Source organism: Pleurodeles waltl, chromosome 3_1 (assembly GCF_031143425.1).
Source record: "Pleurodeles waltl isolate 20211129_DDA chromosome 3_1, aPleWal1.hap1.20221129, whole genome shotgun sequence".
NCBI classification, from domain to species: Eukaryota; Metazoa; Chordata; class Amphibia; order Caudata; family Salamandridae; genus Pleurodeles; species Pleurodeles waltl.
The window spans coordinates 725,379-739,733 of record NC_090440.1 but is presented as its reverse complement, the minus strand read 5'-3'; positions in this window follow the sequence as shown (position 1 = coordinate 739,733).

Genomic DNA, 14,355 nt, shown 5'->3' with positions numbered 1-14,355 from the left:
ACTGCTAGTACCCAGACTCACTCAGACCTTTGCTACTTCTAATACCCATATTCACCCAGAGCTCTGCTATTAGTAATACCCAGACTCACTCAGAGCACTGCTACTGGTAATGCTCAGATTTACTCAGAGTTTTGCTATTGATAATACCCAGACTCACTCACACCTCTGATACTGCTAATACCCAGACACACTCAAATCTCTGCTACTGCTAATACCAAGATTCACTCAGAGCTCTGCTCTTGTTAATACCCAGACTCACTCAGATCTCTTCTACTGCTATTACTCAGGCTCACTCAGACCTCTGCTACTGCTAATACCCAGATTCACTCAGGGCTCTCCTATTGATAATACCAAGACTAACTCAGAGCGCTGCTATCAGTAATATCCAGACTCACTCAAAACTGTGCTACTGCTAATTCCCAGACTCACTCAGACCTCTACTACTGCTAATGCCCAGATTCACTCAGAGCTTTGCTATTGATAATACCTAGACTCACTCAAAGCTCTGCTACTGCTAATACCCAGACTCACTCAGACTTCTGCTCTTGGTAATACCCAGACTCACTCTGACCTCTGATACTGCTAATAACGAGATTCACTCAGAGCTTTTCTCTTGTTAATACTCAGACTCACTGTAGGAGGCTGGACTGGCTTGTAGTGAGTACCAAGGGGTACTTGCACCTTGCACCAGGCCCAGTTATCCCTTATTAGTGTATAGGGTGTCTAGCAGCTTAGGCTGATAGATAATGGTAGCTTAGCAGAGCAGCTTAGGCTGAACTAGGAGACGTGTGAAGCTACTACAGTACCACTTAGTGTCATATGCACAATATCATAAGAAAACACAATACACAGTTATACTAAAAATAAAGGTACTTTATTTTTATGACAATATGCCAAAGTATCTTAGAGTGTACCCTCAGTGAGAGGATAGGAAATATACACAAGATATATATACACAATAGCAAAAATATGCAGTATAGTCTTAGAAAACAGTGCAAACAATGTATAGTTACAATAGGATGCAATGAGGAAACATAGGGATAGGGGCAACACAAACCATACACTCCAAAAGTGGAATGCGAACCACGAATGGACCCCAAACCTATGTGACCTTGTAGAGGGTCGCTGGGACTATTAGAAAATAGTGAGAGTTAGCAAAATAACCCTCCCCAAGACCCTGAAAAGTGAGTGCAAAGTGCACTAAAGTTCCCCTAAGGACAAAAGAGTCGTGTTAGAGGAATAATGCAGGAAAGACACAAACCAGCAATGCAACAACTGTGGATTTCCAATCTAGGGTACCTGTGGAACAAGGGGACCAAGTCCAAAAGTCACAAGCAAGTCGGAGATGGGCAGATGCCCAGGAAATGCCAGCTGCGGGTGCAAAGAAGCTTCGACTGGACAGAAGAAGCTGAGGTTTCTGCAGGAACGAAAAGGGCTAGAGACTTCCCCTTTGGTGGACGGATCCCTCTCGCCTTGGAAAGTCGTGCAGAAGTGTTTTCCCGCCGGAAGGACGCCAACAAGGCTTGCTACATGCAAATCGTGCGTTTGGCGTTTTTTGACGCTGCTGGGGCCCAGGAGGGACCAGGAGGTCGCAAATTGGACCTGAAGAGAGAGGGGACGTCGAGCAAGACAAAGAGCCCTCACTGAAGCAGGTAGCACCCGGAGAAGTGCCAGAAACAGGCACTACGAGGATGCGTGAAACGGTGCTCGCCGAAGTTGCACAAAGGAGTCCCACGTCGCCGGAGACCAACTTAGAAAGTTGTGCAATGCAGGTTAGAGTGCCGTGGACCCAGGCTTGGCTGTGCACGAAGGATTTCCGCCGGAAGTGCACAGGGGCCGGAGTAGCTGCAAAGTCGCGGTTCCCAGCAATGCAGCCCAGCGAGGTGAGGCAAGGACTTACCTCCACCAAACTTGGGCTGAAGAGTCACTGGACTGTGGGGGTCACTTGGACAGAGTCGCTGGATTCGAGGGACCTCGCTCGTCGTGCTGAGAGGAGACCCAAGGGACCGGTAATGCAGCTTTTTGGTGCCTGCGGTTGCAGGGGGAAGATTCCGTCGACCCACGGGAGATTTCTTCGGAGCTTCTGGTGCAGAGAGGAGGCAGGCTACCCCCACAGCATGCACAAGCAGGAAAACAGTCGAGAAGGCGGCAGGATCAGCGTTACAGAGTTGCAGTAGTCGTCTTTGCTACTATGTGGCAGGTTTGCAGGCTTCCAGCGCGGTCAGCGGTCGATTCCTTATCAGAAGGTGAAGAGAGAGATGCAGAGGAACTCGGCTGAGCTCATGCATTCATTATCTAAAGTTTCCCCAGAGACAGAGACCCTAAATAGCCAGAAAAGAGGGTTTGGCTACTTAGGAGAGAGGATAGGCTACTAACACCTGAAGGAGCCTATCAGCAGGAGTCTCTGACGTCACCTGGTGGCACTGGCCACTCAGAGCAGTCCAGTGTGCCAGCAGCACCTCTGTTTCCAAGATGGCAGAGGTCTGGAGCACACTGGAGGAGCTCTGGACACCTCCCAGGGGAGGTGCAGGTCAGGGGAGTGGTCACTCACCTTTCCTTTGTCCAGTTTCGCGCCAGAGCAGGGGCTAAGGGGTCCCTGAACCGGTGTAGACTGGCTTATGCAGAATTGGGCACATCTGTGCCCAAGAAAGCATTTCCAGAGGCTGGGGGAGGCTACTCCTCCCCTGCCTTCACACCATTTTCCAAAGGGAGAGGGTGTCACACCCTCTCTCAGAGGAAGTTCTTTGTTCTGCCATCCTGGGCCAGGCCTGGCTGGACCCCAGGAGGGCAGATGCCTGTCTGAGGGGTTGGCAGCAGCAGCAGCTGCAGTGAAACCCCAGGAAGGGCAGTTTGGCAGTACCAGGGTCTGTGCTACAGACCACTGGGATCATGGGATTGTGCCAACTATGCCAGGATGGCATAGAGGGGGCAATTCCATGATCATAGACATGTTACATGGCCATATTCGGAGTTACCATTGTGAAGCTACATATAGGTAGTGACCTATATGTAGTGCACACGTGTAATGGTGTCCCCGCACTCACAAAGTTCAGGGAATTGGCTCTGAACAATGTGGGGGCACCTTGGCTAGTGCCAGGGTGCCCTCACACTAAGTAACTTTGCACCTAACCTTTACCAGGTAAAGGTTAGACATATAGGTGACTTATAAGTTACTTAAGTGCAGTGTAAAATGGCTGTGAAATAACGTGGACGTTATTTCACTCAGGCTGCAGTGGCAGGCCTGTGTAAGAATTGTCAGAGCTCCCTATGGGTGGCAAAAGAAATGCTGCAGCCCATAGGGATCTCCTGGAACCCCAATACCCTGGGTACCTCAGTACCATATACTAGGGAATTATAAGGGTGTTCCAGTAAGCCAATGTAAATTGGTAAAAATGGTCACTAGCCTGTTAGTGACAATTTTGAAGTAATGAGAGAGCATAACCACTGAGGTTCTGGTTAGCAGAGCCTCAGTGAGACAGTTAGGCACCACACAGGGAACATATACATGCACACCTATGAGCACTGGGGCCCTGTGTGACAGGGTCCCAGTGACACATACATATAGGCCACAAACCTATGAGCACTGGGGTCCTGACCAGCAGGATCCCAGTGACACATAACAACCATACTGAAAACATAGTGTTTTCACTATGAGCACTGAGGCCTGGCTATCAGGATCCCAGTGAGACAGTGAAAACAGTGACAAACACCCTGACATACACTCACAAACAGGCCAAAAGTGGGGGTAACAAGGCTAGAAAGAGGCTACCTTCTCACACTCACTCAGATCTCTGCCATTGTAAATACCACGATTTACTCAGAGCTCTGCTCTTGTTAATACCCAGACTCACTCAGAGCTCTGCTGTTCAAATATCCAGATTCACTCAGAGCTCTGCTATTAGTTATACCCAGACTCTCTCAGAGCTCTGTCACTGCTGATACCCAGACTCACACAGAGCTCTGCTACTGCTCATACCAAGATTCACTCAGAGCACTGCTCTTGTGAATACCCAGATTCACTTAGAGCTCTGCTATTAGTTATATCCAGACTCACTCAGAGCACTGCCACTGCTAATACACAGACAGACTCAGAGCTCTGCTACTGCTAATACCAAGATTCACTCAGAGCTCCGCTCTTGTTAATGCCCAGTCTCAACTGGATCTCTGCCACTGCTAATACAAAGATTCACTCAGAGCTCTGCTCTTGTTAATATCCAGACTCACTCAGAGCTCTGCCACTGCTAGTACTCAGACTCACTCAGACCTCTGATACTGCAAATACCTAGACTCACTCAGACCTCTGCTACTGCTAATAGCAAGATTCACTCAGACCTCTGATTCTGCTAATACCATGATTCACTCAAAGTTCTGCTTCTGCTAATAGCAAGATTTATTCAAAGCTCTACTACTGATAATCCCCAGACTCACTCAGAGCTCTGCCACTGCTAATACACAGACTCACTCAGAGCTCTGCTACTGCTAATACCAAGACTCACTCAGAGCTCTGCTACTGCCAATACCCAGACTCACTCAGACCTCTGATACTGATAATACCAAGATTCACTCAGAGCTCTGCTACTGCCAATGCGCGGATTCACTCAGAGCTATCCTAATGATAATACCAGACTTACTCAGAGCTCTTCTAATGATAATACTCAGACTCACTTAGAGCTCTCCTATAGATAATACCCAGACTCACTCAAAGCTCTGCTAATACCCAGACTCACTCAGACCTCTGCTGTTGGTAATACCCAGACTCACTCAGAGCTCTGCTCTCGTTAATGCCTGACACACTCGGAGATCTACATCTGATAATATCCAGACTCACTCAGAGCTCTGAATCTGATAATACCCAGACTCACTCAGAGCTCTGCTCTTGTTTATGTCCAGTCTCACTCAGAGCACTGCTAGTGGTAATACCCAGCCTCACTCAGAGCTCTGGTACTAATACCCAGACTCACTCAGAGCTGTGCTATTGGTAATACCCAACCTCACTCAGAGCTCTGCTACTGCTAATACCCAGACTCACTCAGAGCTCTGCCGCTGCTAATACCCCGACTCACTCAGAGCTCTGATATTAGCAATATTCAGGCTCACTCAGAGCTCTGCTATTGGTAATATCCAGACTCACTCAGAGCTCTGCTATTAATAATACCCAGACTCACTCAGAGCTCTGATATTAGTAATACCCAGACTGACTCAGAATTGTGCTATTGGTAATGCCTAGAGTCAGTCAGAGCTCTGCTATTGGTAATACCCAGACTCACTCAGAGCTCTGCTGTTAGTAATACCCAGACTCACTCAGAGCTCTGTTACTTCTAACACCCAGACTCGCTCAGAGCTCTGATATTAGTAATACCCAGACTCACCCAGAGCACTGCAATTAGTAATACCCAGACTGACTCAGAGCTCTGATATTGGTAATACCCAGACTCACTCAGAGCTCTGATATTGTTAATACCCAGACTGACTCAGAGCTCTGATATTGGTAATACCGATACTCACTCAGAGCTCTGATATAGTTGGGGAGTTTGGAAAACAGTACTCAATAAATATTGTCTTGGGACTTTAGCATTGCACATTCCATAAAGGGACCCCCAGAACGTAGGCAGAGCTGTACTCAGGTACTATGTGAAGAGCTCCTTTAAAGCACTTTCTTCTTCTCTTCTCTTCTCTTCTAGGGCGGACCTCCAGCAGTGGTAAGAGCCATGCTTTCTCTCTTCTCTAGACAGTCAGTCCATTATTACCCACAAACAGTATTACATTGATGCTAAGCTAAGGTGTACATATTAGTGATTAAAGATTGAACCTCTGAGCAGTCAGAGTGAAAGCCTGCTAGGAAGAAAAGAACCACAATGGAAGTAGTCACTTCACAGACCAGCGTTGATCCACGGGGACGATAGGAGGGTCAGCGTCTGTACTTTGTACATTGGGGGCATTATTTATCAAAGAATAGGGCAGCACAGCAAGTCATCTCGCTGTGCTGCATGATAGGGAAAGAGCAGGAATGCTCTGTATATTAAATAATACCCACATTCCAGCCTTTGCACAATGGGCTGCCTAGCGCCAACGTAGGGACCTTTGCACCATAGTGCAAGGGTACCTGGGTTGTAAGCAGGATTGATGTGTGCGGGAAGGGACACCTTCCTAGACAAAAGCAATCTATGGAGGATTTCCCCTCTTTCTATGTGTGCACACATAGAAAGAGAAAAAAACCAAGACAAATAAACATATTCTCCTCTTTTTGCACATTCCCTGGTCTATATGGAAATGCGTCAAAATCCATGAGTGTTGCATTAGAACTCCTATGCACCACCCATGGAACGCCTCTCTGGGGCATAGTAATGCAGCGCAGCACTTCGCACTACATTGCGATACTCCAGATTTATCAAGGGTGGCAAGGACATGCACGGTTGTCTTGCAGAGCTGGATAAATCATATTTTAAGGGTTCCATTGCTTTTGCACCCAGTTGCATTGTGCAAAAGAGATGCTACCCTTTCATAAATATGGCCCCAATTGTTGTAGCTCATCTCTTGATCAGAATAAATGAATGTACCCTCTGGAATTAGAGGTGGGCAATGTCGGTGGGCAATGTCTACATTTGTTGGCTGGTTCTCATCTTCCTTCGATGCTTCACATGTTCCTGTAGATTCTTCAGTTCCAGGATCCGTAGATCATGAAAGCCTCAGTCCAGCCCCAGCGGCTACCAGGGCCCTCTGTTGAGGGCTCATGAGAGTGACTTTGTGTACGTGTCATGCAAGTATGCTGTCAGTAACAAGCAATGAGGAGTAGAAAGAGGAGGGTCAGGAGTTACATGATCTAGGCCTGCTGCTGAGTGTTCACGATGGTGACCATGTGTACCCGTCATCTATAGACAACGAGTCCAGAGAAGTAAGGAGTACAGGGAGGAGGGTCAGGAGGTGCAGGACTAGAGCCAGTTCCTGAGTCCAATTGAGAGTGACCATGTGTACATGTCATCCATGGATGCTGTCAGTCTTGATCAATGAGGAGTACTGAGAGGAGGGTCAGGAGTCACAGGACCAGGGCTTGCTGCTGAGTCTGCCTGAGAGTGACCATGTGTACGTGTCATCCATGGACGTAGTCAGTCCTGATCAGCGAGGAGTACAGAGAGGAGGATCAAGAATCACAGGACTAGGGCCAGCCGCTGAGGTTGCCTGGGAGGGACTATGGCCCTCATTCGGACCTTGGCGGGCGGCAGAGGCCGCCCGCCAAAGTCCCGCCGTCAGGTTACCGTTCCGCGGTCGAAAGACCGCAGCGGTAATTCTGACTTTCCCGCTGGGCTGGCAGGCGGCCGCCTTCAGGCCGCCCGCCAGCCCAGCGGGAAAGAGGCTTCCACGATGAAGCCGGCTCGGAATCGAGCCGGCGGAGTGGAAGCTGTGCGACGGGTGCAGTTGCACCCGTCGCGTATTTCACTGTCTGCGCAGCAGACAGTGAAATACATTTAGGGGCCCTCTTACGGGGGCCCCTGCAGTGCCCATGCCAGTGGCATGGGCACTGCAGGGGCCCCCAGGGGCCCCGCGACCCCCCCTACCGCCATCCGGTTCCCGGCGGGAGAACCGCCGGGAACTGGATGGCGGTAGGGGGGGTCGGAATCCCCTCGGCGGCGCAGCTAGCTGCGCCGCCTTGGAGGATTCCAATGGGCGGTGGTACACTGGCGGGAGCCCGCCAGTGTTGCCGGTCCGACCGCGGCTTTACCGCCGCGGTCGGAATGCCCATTGGAGCACCGCCGGCCTGTCGGCGGTGCTCCCGCGGTCCTCCAACCCGGCGGTCATGGACCGCCAGGGTTGGAATGACCACCTATGTGTGCATGTCACCTGTCGATGCTGTCAGTGCTGAGCAGTAAGGAGTACAGAGAGGAGGCTCAGGAGTCACATTGCCAGGGTCAACTGCTAAGTCTGTCAGAGAGTGATCATGTGTAAGTGTCATCCATGGACGCTGTCAGTCCTGAGCAGTCAGTGGTACAGAAAGGAGGGTCAGGAGTCACAGGACCAAGGCCCACTGCTGAGTGTCACAGAAGTGACCATGTGTACGAGTCATCCATGGACACTGTCAGTAACAAACACTCCTGATGATTACAGAGAGGAGGATTAGGAGTCTCAGTCACCAGGACCCGCTGCTGAGTCTGCCTGAGAGTGACCATGTGTAGGTGTCATTCATGGATGTTGCCACTCCTGAGAAGTACAGAGAGGAGGGTCAGGAGTCACAGGTCCTGCTGCTGAGTGTTCATGATACTGACCATGTGTACGTGTTATCCATGGACTGAGCAGTGAGGGTCAGGAATCACAGGACCAGGGCTGGCTGGTGAGTGTTCATGAGAGTGACCATGTGTATGTGTCACCCATGGATGCTGTCAGTCCTGAGGAGTACAGAGAAGAGGCTCAGGGGTCTCAGGGCCAACTGCTGACTGTTCATGAGAGTGACCAAGTGTATGTAACCCGTAAAATATGAAATTTTGCAGATAATTACAAGTTCTGTTTGAAAATATCACAAAAATTAAGTTTGCCACTTGCTTGCACGTGGTTTCATATTGGCACTAGGGTTTCACACAAAGATATTGCTGTAGGTGGCTTGTGGCATCTGCACTGTTCCCACCTCATGACACTCTTTGCATACATTACAGAGGACTCCATGATGCAAAGCACTTTTGTTAGACCTGGTATCCTTGGTGTGGTTTCCCTTTTCTTTTTGCCTCTGCTTCCTGTATTTTTGACTGTGTACTGGACTTCATTTTTGCTGGTTTTGGTACACTGGGCACTTTACCGTTGCTGACCAGTGCCAACATGCAACTGCTTTCTGTGTAAATTGTAACTCTGATTGGCTTTATCATGATTGCCATGTTTGATTTACTAGTAAGTCCCTAGTAGAGTGCACTAGAGGTGCCCAGGGCCTATAAATCAAATGCTACTAGTGGGCTTGCAACACTGATTGTGCCACCCACATAAGTCAATCAATCAATCAATATTTGTAAAGCGCGGCTATTCACCCATGAGGGTCTCAAGGCACTGGGAGGGAGGGGCCTCATCGGAAGAGCCATGTCTTGAGGTTCTTCCTGAAGATGGTGAACGATGGGTAGTGTCTGATGTGCAGGGAGAGGTTGTTCCAGGTCTTTGCTGTAGTGTAGGTGAAAGATCGTCCTCCGGTGGTGGTTTTGCAGATGCGAGGGATGGTGGCCAGGGCCATCTAGGCAGAGTGGAGGGATCTGGCAGGGGTGTGGAAGGAGACACAGTGGTTCAGGTAGGCTGGTCCTGCATTGTGTATGGCCTTGCATGTGTGGGTGAGAAGCTTGAAGGTGATTTGCTTCTTGAGTGGTAGCCAGTGGAGGGTCCTCAGGTGTTGGGAGATGTGTTCTTGGCGAGGGAGGTCCAGAATTAATGTGGTGGCGGCATTCTGGATGAGTTGACGTTTTTTGATGTTTTTAGTTGAGGTGCCGGCGTAGAGGACTTTGCCGTAGTCGAGCTTGCTAGTGACTAAGGCATGGGTGACTGTCCTGCGACAATCTGCTGGGATCCATCTGAAGATCTTCCGTAGTTTGTGGAGTGTGTGCCAGAAGGAGGAGGTGACAGAGTTTACATGGCGGGCCATGGATAGGGAGGAGTCGAGGATGATTCCTAAGTTGTGGGCGTGCTCAGTCAGTGCAGGGGGGCGCTGAGGAATGTGGGCCAACAGGAGTCGTCTCAAGCTGAGGTGGCATTTCCGAAAATGATGAGCTCAGTCTTGTCGGAGTTGAGCTTGAGGTAGCTTTCTCTCATCCAAGTGGCGATGGCTTCCATTCCTGAGTGGATGTTCCTTTTGGGAGTGCCCGGGTCTTCGGTGTGGGAAATGATGAGTTGTGTGTCATCGGCTTATGAAACCATGGCTTCTGATGATGGCAACAATAGGGGACATGTATACGTTGAACAGTGTGGAACTCAGTGAGGATCCTTGGGGAACTCCGCAGTTGACTCCTGTGGGTCTGGAAGTGTAGGGTGGGAGACTGACCCTCTACGTCCTCCCGGAGGGGAAGGAGTGGATCCATTCCAGGGCTCTTCCGAGGATTCCTATGTCATGGAGTCTGGTGCGCAGAGTGCTGTGGGGCACTGTGTTGAGTGCTGCTGAGAGGTTGAGGAATATGAGTGCTGCAGTATGGCGCGGTCTAGGAGTAATCTGATGCCATTGGTGGCTGCCAGGAGGGCTGTCTCCTTGCTGTGGTTGCTGTGTAAGCCAGACTGGGAGCTGTCCAGGGAGTTGTTGGCCTCCATGAAATTCAGAAGTTGTGCGTTGATTGCTTTCTTCAGTACTGTGGCGGGGTAGGGTAGCAGCGAGATGGGCAGGAAAGTCTTTAGTTCTGATGGGTCGGCGGAAGGTTTCTTCAGGAGAGGTGTGTGGTGCATTGTATTTAAAAGGTAGGACATGTAATGGTGTGTTTTACATGTCCGGATACCTGATAGTGAAATACTGCCAAATTTGGTTTTCACTGTTTCAAGATCTATTTCAGTCACAAGTTAACATGGGGACTTCCTTGTAATACCGTTTAAGTACAATTTCCCATTGGTAGAAGATGGAGATGTGGAGTTTGGGGTGTCTGAACTAACAATTTAAAAATACATCTTTTTGTAAAGTTGGTTTTTAGATTGTCGGTTTGAAAATGCCAGTTTTAGAAAGTGGGCATTTTCTTGCTTAACTATTCAGTGCCTCTGCCTTTATTGTGGAATCCACGTCTGGGTCAGAATGACAGTGGGGCTGTTTGTAAATTCCCTCTAGACAGTGACACAAAGGGAGCTGAGTAGTGCCCTGCATATACTCATGAGTCTCCTGGGCAAGAGTGAGGAGGTGGGAATCTGACACTTAAACCTGAAAGAGCTGTGCCTGCCCTCACACAATGCAGTCTCCAACCCCCTGGTGTGTCTCTGGGGCCAGGCCTGAGAAAGGCAGGATCTTGTGAACAACAGAGACTTTCCTTTGAAGTTACCTACTTCAAAGGCAGAAAGGCCAGATTTTTAGATTACTTCTGGATCAAGAGAAACCTCTGCCAAGGAGAAGAGCTGAAGAGCTGGAGGAGGAGTACTGCCCCTTTGCCTGTGAGTGTGATTTGCTGGGTTGGCCTGCAGTTGCTGCTTCAACCTCAGAGAGGACAAAGACTGGACTTTACTGTGTTTTCCTGCTTGTGAAGTGTCTCCAAGGGCTTGGACTGAGCTTGCCCCCTGTTCTGAAGTCTCAGGGCCATCAAAGACTTACTTTGCCAGCACCTGGACTCTCTTGCTGAGATTCCTACCCTGCCAAATGGTGCCTAATCCAGTCCCTGGGCCCTTGGCAGGAGAAAAAACGACTCAGCACCTGCTTCACTGCTGAAACCACTGGGCATCAAAAACACAGTGAACCTGCTGGGACACGAGGTTGCCCGTCCTTAAATCGACGTATCGTTTTTCTGCGGGAGAGAAAAATGACGCATCGTATACCCGACTGGAGAAGAAACTATGCATGGCTGCACTTGCAAGTAAGGAATCACTTGTACGGCTTTATTTTAAATGCTGGATACTGTATGCTGGATCTTTGTCAATTTGGTCTTCCTTGATTCAGATAAATATTGTCTATTTTTCTAAACTGGTGTTTTGTCACTTCTGTGGGGTTTTCACTGTGTTGGTACAAATACTTTACACATTGCCTTTGAGATAAGCCTGGCTGCTTGTGCGAAGCTACCAAGGGGGTGAGCAAGGGCTGTCTTAGGGGTATAACTCTCTTACCCTGACTAAAGTGAGGGTCTCTGCTTGAAGAGTGCAAACTGACTTCCAACCAGAGACCCTATTTCTAACATTGAGGGCAGTGGTGGGATAGGACAGGTATTTGTACTTGACATATAATGATTGGTGTACACTACTTTTTTCAGTGTGGATGATTACGTGACCACAAACTACTTGCTTTTCTCTCTTTGGATTTCTTCTGCTTTCTTTTTGGTTCTTTTTTCCCTTGGGATCTTTCTGCCTTTTAGGAACTCTTGCATCTTTACTGAACCTCACCCGCAAGCATGTCTCAATCTGTGGATGCACCAGCTGTTGCTACAGAAGTTGTGTGTTGAGTTGGAGAAATAGGAGGAGTACACAGTGGCTCAGCTTAAACAACTTTGCAAAGAACTTCCCTGCCAAATCAAAAGCTCTGCTAGGAAGGAGGAGCTGCAAAAGATGCTGAGGGCCTGGTTGGCAGCTGAGGAGGCCGGGGGCACACAGAGGAGGAGAATGTAGATGAGGAGCTGCAGAGCATACATGATGTTGTGTTAGGTAACCATGACCTCCCTGGGGGGAGGGCCTCCAGGGCATGCAGTAGTGTTTCTTCCAAAGGTCTGACCTCTGAGGAGTTGCAGGACAGAGAGGCAGAGAGAATGCACCAATTTGAGTTAGAAAAGCATAAAATGGAAATGGAAGAGAAAAGATTGGCCACGGAGGAGAAAAATATGCTTTTGCCTCATGAGTTGAGAGAGCTGTACTGAAGGAGCCAGTCCTGCAGAGATGGTGGCAACAATACCACCGTGCAGCCTGAAAGGAGGGTACACATCCCAAAGGATTTAGTGAAGGATTACAAAAGGGAGGATGACAGATACCTGTGGTAAAAGTGTATGAGTCATCTCTCTACATGAACATGGTCCCGGAAGGAACACTGGGGGGCAGGTCTGTGGAAGCACTTTGAGGTAGAGGGGAGGGACGCCCTGACATCCTAAGGGGATCCTCGGGGACTCACCTATTCTAACATGGAGGACACCTACTCACTAGGTATGGTCTTACCTTTGAGCAGTAGCAGCAAACGTTTAGGTTGTATACGAAAAATGAATCCCAAACTTGGTTGGAATGTGTAGATTATTTCTGCAGGTCACTGGATGGTTAGGTGAAGGGCAGTGAGGTAACAACTTATGAGGAGCTGTACAATTTGATTGCATCGGAGCACTTGCAAAGTCTATGTTTTCCAGAGCTGCACCATCACCTAATTGATACCAAGCTGACTGACCCCAGGATACCTGCCTAGGAAGTGGACCAGTGGGAGAACACCAAGGTCCAAAAGAGGTATGGGGAGACACCGGCAAGGGTGGGAAGGGTCCCCATCAGAAGAAGTAGGGGGGTAAGGGCAAATGGGGGAGTTCTCTAAAGGGCCCCAATCTAATTCCCAGGGTAAGGATTACCAGCCACTGGTGAGAAGAAACCATGGATTTCTATGGGGATACCTGCAGAGAAGGGTCTCTGCAAATGTTATGCATATGATCAAGTGGGTCACATGAGGGGGGACCTCAAATGTCCCAGGTACCCACTGGTGCTCAGTCATAGGGTTTGGCCAGTGTTGCTCTTGTTGAGGAGTTGGTTCCAGGAGAAGGGTGGGAGCCAGCTGAGATGACCCTTGTCTCACTAAGGGACAGTGAGAGGGTCCAAAGGACCCTTGTGCCTGAGCACACTAAAAAGTACAGACAGTGGGTGACCAGCAATGGACTGAGGGTGGAGGATCTGAGAGGCACAGGTGCCAGTGTGACTACTGTGAGGTGTCAATTGCTGTCTGAAGAGCAAGTAGTTCCCCATGTACTTCACCATGTAGTTGCAGTAGACAACTCAGAGCACCTGTGTAAGGTGGCTGAGGTTCCCTTTGAGTGGGGGAGGGGTTTCAGCCTCCTTCAGGGTAGCTGTGAGTCCAACCATACCTGTTGATTGTCTGCTAGGCAATGACCTGGAGGGTTACCCTTGGAGTGAGGTGAAACGCCGGTCACACTTGGAGATGTTGGGTCTGCCTGGGTGGGGGTGTTTGACCACCCAGTCTATGGCAGCTCATTAGGGTGAAAGAGTGGCCCAGGTGCCTGCCAGTAAGAAGAAGGGCAAGGGGCATGGGAAATCCACCCCAGAAATTCCACGATCTGGGAGGAGGCTGAAGCTGAGGAGAATGCCCTGGAGCCTATAGGGTGAACAAGTGGCTGAACTGGGGGTGGTGCCCAAGCTGGCCCATGGGCAGGGAAAATTGATGCACCACTTGCATCGCGGCTGGGAAAACAACGCAACACCCATGTGCGGCTGCCAAAATCAGCACATCACCCACGCAGCATGGCTCTTCACCACCACCGAAATTCTGCACACATCTTCACTGGGCAAAAAAAACACAGTGAACCTGTGTGAACCCGAGGTTGCCCGACCTGAAATCAATGCATCGCTCTTCTGCAGGAGACAAAAACGATGCATCGCTTTCCCGACCTGAGAAGAAACAACGCACGGCCTCACTTGCGAGTAAGGAATCGACCCATTGCTGACTTTTCCGACGCACGCTTACCCGTATGACAAAGGTATACCTGAGTAGGGCTTCTCTTTGCAGGCTGATCTATTCCATATAAGACC